This window comes from Triticum aestivum, chromosome 1A (assembly GCF_018294505.1).
Source record: "Triticum aestivum cultivar Chinese Spring chromosome 1A, IWGSC CS RefSeq v2.1, whole genome shotgun sequence".
Lineage (NCBI taxonomy): Eukaryota > Viridiplantae > Streptophyta > Magnoliopsida > Poales > Poaceae > Triticum > Triticum aestivum.
In genome coordinates this window covers 73,067,695-73,081,125 of record NC_057794.1, presented here as the reverse complement: position 1 = coordinate 73,081,125, position 13,431 = coordinate 73,067,695, and the positions used below count along the sequence as shown (strand labels likewise).

Here is a 13,431-nt window from a genome sequence, read left to right as displayed (position 1 = left end):
CTCGAGTCTTCGTTCCAGCGCCCCCTCCCCCCGGGCCCAGGAGGAACCCGGTTGCGCCGCTGCGGCTGCTTGCCTGCTGCCCTGTCCGCCGTGTCCGGCGAGGGCGCGAGGCGGCGACCCAGGCTAGGGCGCGAGGCTGCAGCCTGCAAGCTGCCCGGCGTCCGGCGAGGTAGTCAGTGGCTCACAGCTCACTGCTCGGTCCTCACTTAGTCACTTTCTCAGGTTTTGATAGCTTGATGCCATGCTTTTGTTTATCTGATGATGATTTTAGATGCTAGATGCCACTGTTTGTATGCTTGTTAGATATAGAAACCGATTTTGATATTGAGACATTTTTGTTTCTCTAAAATTTTACAGGAACACAAGATGAGTAAAAGAAATAAGACATTGATTTTTTTTTTCAAGTTCGAACCACCGAAACCAACTAGACTCATTCATCCGGGAAGCAAGAGGTGATCCACATTTGATGAATTGCAATGATCTTGGTCATCTTGCCGTGAATATGGTTAAAAGTGATATGCACACAACTTTTTTCCTTGGTTTACCGTCTTGTTGAGTTAGCATTGATTTTACCTGTTGCGGTTTGCAACAGTGGAAAGAGCATTCTCAAGACTGGATTAAGGAACAAAATGGGTGATGATTGGATGAATCATAGAATGGTGTGTTACATTGAGCGAGATGTATTTGTTAGTATTGAAGAATCAAAGATTATCGAGCGATTTCAAGGTTATCGCACACGTAAAGGCGTTTTGCCTCGTCCTAGACGTAAGTTTTCATATTTTACATCTATCATTAACTAGTTTTACCTACTATATTATGCACTGATTTGCATTTCAAAATTAATGATTGAAGGTTTAGCTTCTTCTGCTATCGAAGATGTAGTCATGGAAGGCTCAGATCAACCAATCCTTTGATTTGGTATCAATCTTTTGTATCATCGATCTATGCTACATATGGTCTTTGATTTGTCTTGCTTTATTAGTTGACCCATCAAGGAACAAATGTTGTCATTGCATATTATGTTTGATTTCTTATTAGTTATGCAACATAGATTGACTTTTGCATGCCTTGAAACTGAAGTTTTTTCTGGGTAGTTTTTAGCCCTTAGTTTCTCGCCTGGGGCGTCAGCCAATCCTGGGTCCGCCACTGCCAATGCCCCCAGGCGTCAGTGTCAGCATTGAAAATGTGATGGCTGTTGGTTTCAGATAACGAACTAATAATCCCGGAATGAGCGTGTCCAAAACGAGGGAGAAAGAAACAAGGAGGAAGCCACAGCTATGGGCCTATGGCCAACACATCCCTACAAAGCTACCTGCCTGTAATTTGGACATGCTGTGAATAGAACAGCTTACCTAACCTCGAGAGATCCACCGTTTTTTAGATCCACAATTGATGCCCTGGATGAGTTCCGTATTTAACAGATTTAGTGGAAATGTGGCTTAATCTTTTGGAAAGGTTGAACAAAAACACTTCTGTGTTGTCTAATATTCCCCGGGAGGCTGAGAGTTTTTGTTCGATAAACAGAGCATATAGTCCTAACTACGAACTTTCATAGCTCATACTTCAGAATAGAATCGGGTAGCTGTCTTCTTCTCTGTTGGTCATGGAGTAACCTTAAGGTAGATGGTACAAAACGAGCACTGCTATATCCGTCTACTGTAGTCCTGATTGGCTAGTACCGGATAATGCGCCTAATTCAGTTCATCATGACCTTTTCAATGGGCTGCTAATAGATGATGGTGCATGGTCAAGTTGAGGTAACAAAGCTGTCTCTTTGCCCCTCCCTATAAACGGATATAACCAAAATTTTAGATGGGCAGGCACTTTATCTGACTGGTTATGCACTCAAATACAGAAAAATTGACAGTACGAGAAGAAAAGGGCATTATGATTGGGGAAAGGAGAAAACGAAATGATTCTTCCTATCGGTGATGAGCAATATCATCAGGTCAACTGTATTTAGCACTATTGTCGTTGCTACTACAGAGGTACAGGTACCACAGCACAGGTCAAGGCACAAGTCACTCTCAAAGAACAAATTAAGGTCATAGTACAGTTGCAGGGTGGAATATAACTTAAAAAGGTTCCCTTCATCAGCTGATTTTTGTGAGTTGTATGTCGAATTTACTGGCACCCACACAAGATCTTTATGTTAGCCACTCAAATCTGTGCGCGTTCCTAGTTGGATATTAGTTGGAACAATGCGATGTTCTCTGCACAACAGTAGGATAATATTAAACCTTCATGTAGCCAAAACAGTTCCTTCCAAAACGATAAAAACGCGTCTCCATCGTCCCATCATTCTCATCCCTCTTCTCTAGCCCGCGATATCACAGTTTCGCATGTTACGTGTTTATCAATGATCTATGATTTAGCTTGAGGGATTTTGCAACGTAGTTGAACTATCAATAGCTACTAATTAGTAGTTGGTGTCTTCACTGAGTTAATGGTCTAGTTGTTAACCAATGTATATCTTTGGATTGTATGATAGCTATGATCCATCATTACGAGAACAAATAGATATACCGTTCATATTACAGCATACCAAAGTGTAGCTGTTATGCCAAAAAAAACAAAATACAACTTCCTTTTTTATACCCCAACTATTATCTACTTGTTCTCAATTGCAAAATTTTACAATATTTATTTTTCCTACAAACAGCAATTTAGAACTAGGCTTATCTAGTGAACTGTGCGGTAGGCAATTACACATCCAACTACTTAGTGGCAGAAGTTAAAAATGACACTACTTGTAATTTGTCAGTGCCCAGTCTGTAAAGGACAAAGGCTAAAAAGAAAATCATTAACCATCCCAGTTATTATGTTTCAATCAATAAATGCCCTGTTGGAGAGTTAGTTTTACCTTCTGCAGAAAATTTCTCATTAGCTGATGATTGGCAGGTAAACAATAAAATATAATCACTCAAATGCATTGCTCACATTTTTAGGGGCTACTTCATTCAGATTGCTGACATCATGCAATGTTTGAAGTCTTTTTTTAGTTTAATGTTTGAAGTTACCAAAGCGTAATCATCACAAGCATGTTCTAATGGGCTCATGGAAGTCGTCAGTTCTAGATAACGATATGCACAAAACAAATGATGGCAAGTGAGCATACTTCAACAAAAAGTGATGGTACAAAAAACAAGATTTAGTGATTACCAAGAAGTGTTCTTTCCTTATTTCCAACTCAATCAATTATGAGTCTGAGATCCGGCTGAAACAAGAACAGGCTTCCCTCTTGTATAAATTCCTTAATCCATATGTTAAGAATATCTAAAGAAAATAATAATAATAAATCATAACAGTGCTATTAACAAATGCAAAATAGTAGAGCATGTTCTCAGAAAGAAGATACTTTTTTTCCATTCGAGAAACGAGGAGCACGACTGAAGTGGCTATACATACAAATCCATTTACGGATCTATATGCTCCGATTGGAACCGGAAGTTCCAGAGCTGGATCTTCTCAATTCCACTATGCATCGTAAAACTAAATCACAACTTATTTTCCATCTTTAAAACGTAAGAAATGGAATGCCAAGAATTCACACGTATTTTCCTTTGTAATATATGCAGAATGGGTCCATGGGTGGGCTGAAATAAGGGCAACTCTAACGCGGATCACCAAATCGGACACACCAAACGCCCGCTTACGCATCCGTAGACACCGATAGGGAAACCGGCCATCCAACCCTATGCACCAAATATCCGCCCCTGTTTTCTTTCATACGGTCATCATGTTTGCTTCAAAGTAAACAACGATAACGTCAAAAAAATTCTCATTAGCATTTGGCCGAACACTTGCCGGGCGTGGTGTCCACCATGGACGGCATCAACAGGGGTGGGGGATACCTGGCTGCGGACAGATCCGGAGTGAAACGGCGGCGTAGTCCAAGGCGGGCAGGAGCGTGGGTGGGGCGGCGGATGTTCAGCATGGCCTGAGCGGAAGCTCGGGTGGTAGAGCGGCGGCGGCGGATGTTCAGCAAGGCCTGAGCGGCAGTCAGGGTGGTAGAGCGGCAGCGGCGGCGAACTCGGATGGTGTGGATACAGAGCAAAGGGGAGGGACAGAGTGGGGGAAAGGGGTCCGGGAGAGGGGATTTGGGGGGGCAAAGGGTATCAGAAGCTTTCGTGGCGAAGGTCCGAACTCCCACAAACCTCCCACGAGTTAGTGGACGGTTTGCGGGATTTTGGATGCCTGGACGCGTCTACGGACATTTGAGCACCGCGTTGGGTTGCTAAAAACGTCCGGACACCCCGGTCCGGACGTTTAGGGGTGGTTTGGTGATCCGCGTTGGAGTTGCCCTAAGGAACTGTTTTTTACAACTTTGGGCTTCTTGTACAACTTTTTCATATCGATTGCTATGAATTTCACCAACAAAAGTAAAAAAGCTGGAAACGTAAAAATATGACTAACTAGAGGATGTAATCAAGATAATTCTTTTGTTTTCTGTGCTCAATAAAAGGCAGTTAAACTTGTTTACTGTGACAGTGTTGTGGGGAGCGTAAATTATCTGTAGGATTTAGCAAACAAAAGTTTCTTTCTAGGGCAATGTGTGAATGCTTAGAGTGCGGCCGCTTGGCTCCAGGGAGCCTGGAAATTTTGAAAAAAGAAGAAATCATGTTGATAAGCTTCCAAATTATTTGGAAAAAAATCCAACATGAAAATATAGACATGGCCTACAAATGGGCCCTTGCTACACATTTCATTCAAAAAACTTCTAAATTGTGGGTATACAAACAACAAAAATGCTAGACTTACGGGATCCCCTACGGACTGCTGCTTACGGACTCCTTTCCCACCAATAACTGCTCCCCTTGATTTTTAACTAATGGACCCCACCCTCCCTAATCCCCAAACATAGTTTGACAACTCAGTCCGTAACATCAATCCTGTAAGGATCTGCCTGTAGGTGTAAATGGGGGAATATGTAATACTTCCTTCGTTCCATAATATATCGCGTGTATATTTTTTGAAAATTCCAACATTGCAGAGTTTGACCAAGTTTGTTGAGAAAAATATCAACATAAAAAATACCAAATAAGTACTCCCTCCGTAAAGAAATATAATAGCGTTAAATATAAGAGCATTTAGTGATCTAACGCTCTTATATTTCTTTACAGAGGGAGCACAATATAAAACTACCACTCATGATGTATATAATGATATTTATGGTATTGTAGATGTAGATATTTTTCTCTACAAACTTGTTCAAAGTTAACGACGTTTGATTTTTGAAAATATCTATATACACTAGATTATGGAACGAGTTAAATACATTAGAAGTCTTACAACTTGCGCACGACGATCAGTTTGGTGCACGAACTTACAAAATACGTGTTTCTGGTCATTAAACTTGTGCGGGTGTGCAAATACGGTCATATTTTCCGTACGTGGATGTATTTGCTGCCTACATGGCAATGCCGGTGTAGCAAGGGCCCATTTGTCAGTGCCTAGTGCACGTGATGTTTTTTCTGCAAAAACACCCTCGTTTTTTAACTTTGTACAAAAGCACTCCAACAATAGTTGTCCGCTGGGTCTCAGCCGTCAGTATTCGCTGTAAAAATATTTGGCTGGAAAAAAAAGGGACGGAGCGAGTTCGAAACTACAAACTGTTGTAATGGCGCTAACAACCTAACCACCTCAACTGATCGTGCTTGCTGTTTCATTTGGACTACTAAGGTATATCACCTCTTGGATAAAAGTACACATTCTGAATATATTTTCTTTTCTCTACATTTTCCAATTCAAAATGATTCAGATTCAAACAAAATTTCTACTGATTTGTTTGAAAGAAAATTACATACATTCCTTCTGCACAACATTTTCTTTTATCTAGATTTTTAATTTAAAATTCGAATTTAAAGAAAAAAATTATTTGATTTTTCCGGGAAAAAATTACGTAAATTTCATTCGGACCTGTATTTTCGTTTATCAAGATTTTCCAATTTTAATATATTCGAATTCAGACAAAATATCCAGTGATTTGTTTGAAAGAAATTTGCGTACATTGATTATGAACTGTATTTCTTTTATATAGCTTATTCAAATTCAAACAAAAATTAGATGATTTGTCCGAACAATACTTACATTCATTATGAGCCACATTCCTTTTCTCTAGATTTTCAAATTTTGAATTATTCGATTTGAAACAAAGTTTTCTGATTTGTCCCCATAAAATGTGTATATTCATTGTGCACTATATTTACTGTGCACTATATTCACTTTTCCATATTTTAATTTTTAAATTATTTGAATTCAAACAAAAAATAGTTAATTTCTCCGAAAAATTTATGTACATTATTTTTTACATATAATTTTTTTATCTAGATTTTCGAATTTATAATGAGTTCTGTTGATTGTCCGAAAGAAATTGACGTATATTCATTATGAACTATATTTTATTGTAAATAGAAAAGAGAAAGAAGAATACATAAGATAAATTGTGTTTATCTATTTAAATGTCATTGTGGCTGATTTTTTTTAACTCATTGTGGCCGGATGGTTGGTGCTCCCACACGCGGCGAGCTTATGTGTTCATAGGTTCTTCTAAAAAATGTGGTCATAGGTTCGAACCGGTGCCTTCCCTTTTTCTCGTTTTGGTTTCTATTTTAGCTTGTACTGTCTTTTTTTAAGGCCGCACAATATTTCTTATATAAAGCTAATTGTGCTCCAAGAGTGTGAACAATATGTAGGTCAATTGGTTATCGAAGCGTGGCGGATCGTAGCAGGTGTTCTGTTTGAATCCCAATGTTCGTTCATCATTTTTCATTTTATTTAAGGATTTTTTTGCATAAATAAAAATATGCAAGGGTGCTTCCTGAAGAAAAAAAATAGTGCACACGGGTTACCCACCGCTGACAATGGACCCCTGCCACGTTGACACGCCATGTATTGACATGATACAGCTGAATACGGTAGAAAGCACCGTATATGAACGGAGGGACAAGTTAGATGACCAGAAACACATATTTTACAAGTTTATGCACCATACTGACCGTCGCGTGCAAGTTCTATGACTTGCAGTGTATTTACCTCTTATGGAACGGAAGGTGTAGCAAATAGTAGACATGTTAAAATCCACATATTTGTAGCCTAGAAATTAATATTCAAATTTACAGGCATGTAGTGAGCATCTACATGTGAAAAAAAATTCAGAATTTCTGAAGCTCCAAACTGTCTTATTTTACTGATTTTTTATTGAAAAACCAGGCTGAGAGCCCAGGATCCATTTGTTTCCTTAGGTGAGTGTGGCTATTGAGAAATGTCATCATTCATGACGATAAAGAGACAGCGTTGTTTTCCTTAGTGGAGAACAAAGTTGTTGAGGTGTCTTTCCGAAAAGTGACACAATGTCAATTCAAAGTTTCCAACTATGCTAGCGACACAAATGGAGTTAGTTGACAGGTGACAAGAGGTGGAAAACTGACATCCATACCCCCCTTAAAAAGGCAATACTTCCCTATGCTTGCATCTGCACTGCACCTTCCACCAATTCAGCAATGTCATATTGCAATCTCAGTAACCTTTTTCCGTCAAGAATCTGAAGTGCAGCCCAACGTAGCCATGCATTTCAAATCCTTAATCCGCGAGCCGAAACCTCTCAATGAACTACACCGTCAGATCCAATCAGGGGGGCACAAACCAGCACCAGACCTGCAATCCCACATCATCCGATCCCCTCCTCAACGAGACCCCATGTCCAACCCCCCCTCCAATCAAATCCGCTCCAGCTCGCGGGCGAACAACCAACAAGGAGGATGACGAATTCCACCCGAATCGGGAATGGAACCCTCAAACAAACGAGCACCAGCCACAAAACTGAAGCCCACGGTCAACAATAGCGCAAGGCAGAGGACCAGATAATTCCACCATGAAATCGCGAATTTCGCCCGAACCACACATAAATCAAACCGTCTGGAGAGAGGGAAAGCTCGCATCGCACGTACCTCGTGGCCGTGGCGTGGTCCGGCGGCTCCTCCATCGACCGGAGGAGGAGGAGGATGGGAGGGAGGAAAGGCGCCCCTGCTCGTGAGAGGTCCAGAAAGGGAGAGAGAGGGAGAGAGGGAGAGGTGTTTGAACAATGGAACTGCATTATTTTTCTCTCTCTGGTTTTAAACCGTCTGGCTGGCGGGTGGGGTTGCGTGAGCACTGTGCGTTGGGCCGCGCGAGTAGAAACAAGACTTTTTCTTCGGGGGAGGAAGAGGGGAAATCGCCTTCTCGATGTCATGTGGGCCCGCCACGCGGCACCGGATCTCTGTGGGTGCGGGTAGGTGGTTTCCGTCACCACGAGGTGGATCGCACGCGTGAGAACATCGTGCTGACATATTTTTTAAAGAGCAATTATATATTAATATCAAACGGATACCAAGTCAAACTCTGCATCAACGAGATGTCTAAAAACATCCAGGGCCTCTTTGATTCATAGGGCCACAAAAACATAGGAATTGGAAAAACGCAGGATTGGAATGGCATGTTCGTTAGATCCCTATATGATTTGAATTTGTTTGATTGTGTCAAGGAAAAAACAAAGGATTTCTTCCAAGAGGTTTGAGTGGATGCTAGACTTTCTGTGAAATGTAGTACAAATGAATCCTTAGGAAAAATCCTATAGGATTCAATCCTACGAATCAAACCATCAACATAGAAAAAATTCCTAAGGATTCTAATCCTTTAAAGATCCTATGAAAATCCTTTGAATCAAAGAGACCCTCATGATGCATACGACAAAAGGTAAAATAAAAAGGGAACAAAGAAAGAGAAAAAAGACCCGTCACGGTAATCAATCACCAGCAGTAGCAACATTCTAACCACCACTAAAGTAGCAAAGAAGGTTCTTTATCTTCATGAAGGAAACAATGCGTCATTGCCCAATTAAAGATCTTAGATTTTCACATGAAGAAAAACCGCATTCCCAAAACAATGCCTTCAACAAGATCACCGCCAGGTACAAACCAATAAAGGCCAGACCATGGGCTTTCACCCTGAAAATCACGACTCGATAGCACCACCAACAAAGAAGTCCTCCAATGTTGCCGCCCCCATTTGTGGAGGCCACTGCTGCAAGTCACGTACCACCAGCTCACAGGAACTCGTGTCCGGTCTGGACGGAAACATATCCTGCAAGTCAAATCTGATGAACTGCATTTGAAGCAAAGTCTTTATCGCATCCAAGACCTCGCCTTCGCCACTTGCAAGTCCTCCGTTCCCTTGGAAATCTTGGTACAAACATGTTCGAAGGTGTCAACAAAAACAGAGCTTCACGATACAACAGTGAAGCTGATTATGATGATGTTGCGGGTGCATAAGACCGCCCCTATCCAATCAAGGTGTTCAAAGAGCGTCATATGCGTTAGTCCTTGTTTTCCTTCGAATGATAAGTTCGGAACTCGCCGATGGCAAGATCGAAGAGCACCGATCGCAGGTAGAACGATGAGTTCGCGTGAAGACCACTAGGGCCACCAGCTGGTCCTTCCCCTCCACCTATCCCAAAGCCGCCCTGCCACATCCCACACCAACCGCCAGAGTAAAATGTACCCAAAGGGACCCGCTTGAGCACCATGCACGTCCAGGAGACAACACTACTGACGGAGTGAATGCATGGCCAACCATCTACTGAGCCGTTGCCAAGGGAGAGCACCCCCAGGTCTAGCCCCTCCAGTTCCGGGCAGGGGGCTTGTTTGCTCGCATGAAGGGCAGCCACTACAGGACCAGATGATGGAGAGGAGGCCATGGCCATGATGTCCACTATGCAAATTTTATTCTCGTAGACTCTGTTGGGCCTGCAAGCGTAGAGTTTTGTAGGACATCAACAAATTTCCCTCAAGTAGATGACCTAAGATTTATCAATCTGTGGGAGGCGTAGCATGAGGATGGTCTCTCTCAAACAACCCTGCAATCGAATACAAGAAATCTCTTGTGTCTCCAACACACCCAATATAATGGTTAATTGTATAGGTGTGCTAGTTCAACGAAGAGATGGTGATATAAGTGTAGTATGGATAGTAGATATAGGCTTTTGTAATATGAAATAATAAAAACATCAAGGTAGAAAGTAACAAAAGTGAGCACAAATGGTATTTTAATGGTTGGAAACAAGACCTAGGGTTCATACTTTCACTAGTGCAATCTCTCAATAGTGCTAACATAATTGAATCGTATATAATACCTCAATGTGCGACAAAGAATCACTCCAAAGCTCCTATCGAAGAAAGTAGGATGAAAATGTGTATCAACCTCTATGCCTAGATTACCCCAATGTCATCACGGGGGCTCGCAAGTTGATTACCAAAACATATATCAAGTGACTCAATAGAATACCCAAGTGTCATCATGGGTATCCGTATGCAAGATATACACTACTGCACGATGTTGCTAACGCGACACTACGATCAGAGACCCTTCGATGAAACTGTGTGTGATGCAATAATCGCAAACGGTGGTGTAAAAGAACCGTCAAAAAGGTGCAAAACGTTTGCGATGTCGGAGCCATCAAACATGGTTCAGATTTTAGTTGCGTGTGCGATGCAGGGCATACGGTTTAGTTCAATGAACTGTTTGCGATGAGGAGGAACAGAAGAAACGGGCAGCCAGATGAAGGCGTGTGCGATATACAGCATACGGTTCACTCGGATGAACTGATTTTGATGGGAGGAACAATAGAAACGTGCAGCTAGATAAAGATGTGTGCAGTTGAGGGCATATGCTTCAGAAGGATTAACTATTTGCGATTAGGCAACAGAACAAAAACGGGTCAGCCAGATCAATGTTTCTGCGATTATTAGCAAAAAAGTGTGCGATTGATGGCATACACTTCACACGGATGAACTGTTTGTGATTGGCCACAACAAACTGAAACAGTTAGATAGATCAACATGTGTGCGCTAGACGGGCACACACATTCTAATTAAAAAGAAGCATGCGCAATGGTAATAACGAGCGTGCACGGTTGTTGGAACAAGACGTGTGCGAATGTTGCCTATTGCGGTGCACCCTATGATGCAAACGCCACGTACGTGGCCGAGAAGGCGTACGTGCCCACGTTACGCCTTCCGAGAATAGTGCCTCACTTATAACCGTCAGTAAATTTTGAGCTTGCGTCCCGTCACATTCCAAATTGCAAACATGTTCACACCGATCAAAACCTAAACGGTTTCCCACTTAGGAGTGTATTAGTACTTGGTTATAAATACTACTACTCCAAGATGACTGCACATTGCTCCTCAACTCCTCATCCACAAAAACAAACAAGTCATTCATCATCGTTCCCTTACATCTGCCATGGCCAGCGTGAGTTCTGGGTCGAGAGATTGCCACTAGGGAGATGCGAGCATGGAAGTGGAAACACGTGAGATGTCCCGCCTCGGCGTGAATGCAGCCGGCATGTCCCGTTGCGCGGCCGTAGCAGCACAGAGGTCCCGCCACGCCGTCAAAGCAGCATGGAGGTCCCACCGTGTCGTCGATGCAGTAGACTGGTCTGGCCGCGCCGCGGAAGCAGAAGAGATGTCCCGCCGCGCCGTGAATACAGCAGAGATGTGCTCCCTCGCCGCGGCGGCATAGGAAAATGTCTTGCGGGCAGGCGAGGACTCTTATAGGCGCATGCATGCAATCGTCCATAGCTAGATGAATCAGATCTCCGGCTGGGCGAGGTTGCAGGACGACATGAAAGCCTCTTTTGAACAGGCTACCGGTGTCATCCGGCAACTAAATGAGAGCAATGCAAAGCTCCGGGCCGAGCGCGAGCTGCTGAGGGCGAAGATCATCAGAAGTGCGGAGCAGCAGGAGGAGACCACTACCTTGTTGAAGAGGACCGGCGTCATCGTCGAGAAACTTATGGACGAGAATGCCATGCTGTGCATCGAGCGCAGAAGGCTGGTGGAGGAATCCATGGATGCTCTCAAGCAGCATCTTGAGGACAAGAAAGAGCTCATCGCCGCTCGCCACAGAGACTAGTTCCCGCGGCCTGCAGCAACACATCAAGAAAGTAGAGATCAGCGAGCCAGATCGTTGTCTTCCATCTTCTTTTGCCCTTGTGTATTTCGGGTGTTGCCGCATGTGGATTTTTTAAATTATGTTCCTAAATATGTAAGACAATTATTATACACTGTCATCGTCCTTATATTCATCATGCTTTCTATAAGTTGCAGTGGATGCTATATAGGTCCGTCGGATCTTACATCAAGATCCATGCAAAACGTTCTTTTCAGATTTACATTTTTCTCTCTTAAATCTCAGTCTAGTGAGACATATAGCCACGCCGTAGGACAGGGGCTCGGACGCCATTAATGGAGACGTTGGGAGGGAGGTGCGCGGCAGGTAGTGGTCAAAGGGCTCTCCTCCCGATGAGCACGCGTAGGGGTCTGATCGCACGCCTCCCGTATTCAAATAGCTACACCGCACGACACATCCTAGTCAATAAAAAAGGGGACGCGTGGCAACACGTAATTAGTAAGTAGAACACCCATGTTTTTCAATAATACTTGTGTTTCCGATTTGCAACGTGACAATACTTGTTCCAAAATGCCTTTGTTGATTGTTAATGTGTGCGCCTTCGCAAATCAGACAGAAAAATTACCACGACATGTTGGTGCCATGTCATGACACCATGCCAAGTTTCATGATTTTCACGCGTGTTTTGGATTTACAGGAATTAAAAAACCAAGTTTCTCAATCTTTCCGGCCGAGCCACGACGCCTAGATGTTTGAATTTCATTCCCATCTCTTGCATGGGACCTAGAAATTCACTCAAGGACACACATGTGATTTTTCAACCAACTTTGGTGCACTGGAGCATGTGCTTGTAGTTCAAATTTGAATTATGCACATTAAATGCCCAGAAACTCAATTAATGTATAAAAAATGCCAAATGAACCCCGACAAATTCCAAAATTAAACACAACACTCCTGTTGTTCTATGTTGATGCTAGAAAATATTTGAAAGCAATAAGAGGCAACGAATATTGTTCCGTTCCCAAAGGCGGCACGTTCCCTACCGAAACCATCACGCTTGTTGTGAGAAGCTTATACCCAAACCTGCCCCAAATGGGACAAATTTTTTATCACGACATGTTGATGCCACTCCATGATAGCATGCCAAGTTTCATGAATTTCAGACGAGTTTTGGATTTACTAGAATTAAAAAACCAGGTATCTCAATGTTTTGCCGGCAATCAACAGTGCCCTGGTGTTTGAATTTCATTCCCATCTCTTGCATGGGACCTATAAATTCACCAAAGGACACACATGTGATTTTTCAACCAACTTTGGTGCGCTAGAGCATGTGCTTATAGTTCAATTTTGAATTATGCACATTAAATGCCCAGAAACTCCATTAATGTATAAAAAAGGCCAAACGAACCTCAAAAAATTCTAAAATTAAACACAACACTCCTGTTGTTCTATGTTGACACTAGAAATTTTTTGAAAGCAATA

At 42.5% G+C, this 13,431-nt stretch overlaps 2 long non-coding RNA genes across 3 annotated transcripts; one reads left to right on the top strand and one right to left on the bottom strand.

The window, feature by feature from the left end:
• The first annotated feature begins 6 nt into the window (after positions 1-6).
• LOC123190772 (uncharacterized) lies at positions 7-1,064 on the top strand. 2 transcript variants are annotated; one of them, XR_006496562.1, is made up of 3 exons: positions 7-169; positions 358-765; positions 853-1,064. It is a non-coding gene; the product is annotated as an uncharacterized lncRNA (long non-coding RNA). The 2 variants fall into 2 exon arrangements; XR_006496564.1 differs by having other exon boundaries at positions 7-222.
• An 810-nt stretch (positions 1,065-1,874) lies between these two features.
• LOC123190779 (uncharacterized) lies at positions 1,875-8,161 on the bottom strand. Its single transcript, XR_006496565.1, has 3 exons — positions 7,950-8,161; positions 3,163-3,276; positions 1,875-2,213 (listed from the first exon to the last, which is right to left on the bottom strand). It is a non-coding gene; the product is annotated as an uncharacterized lncRNA (long non-coding RNA).
• Between the last annotated feature and the right edge of the window lie 5,270 nt (positions 8,162-13,431).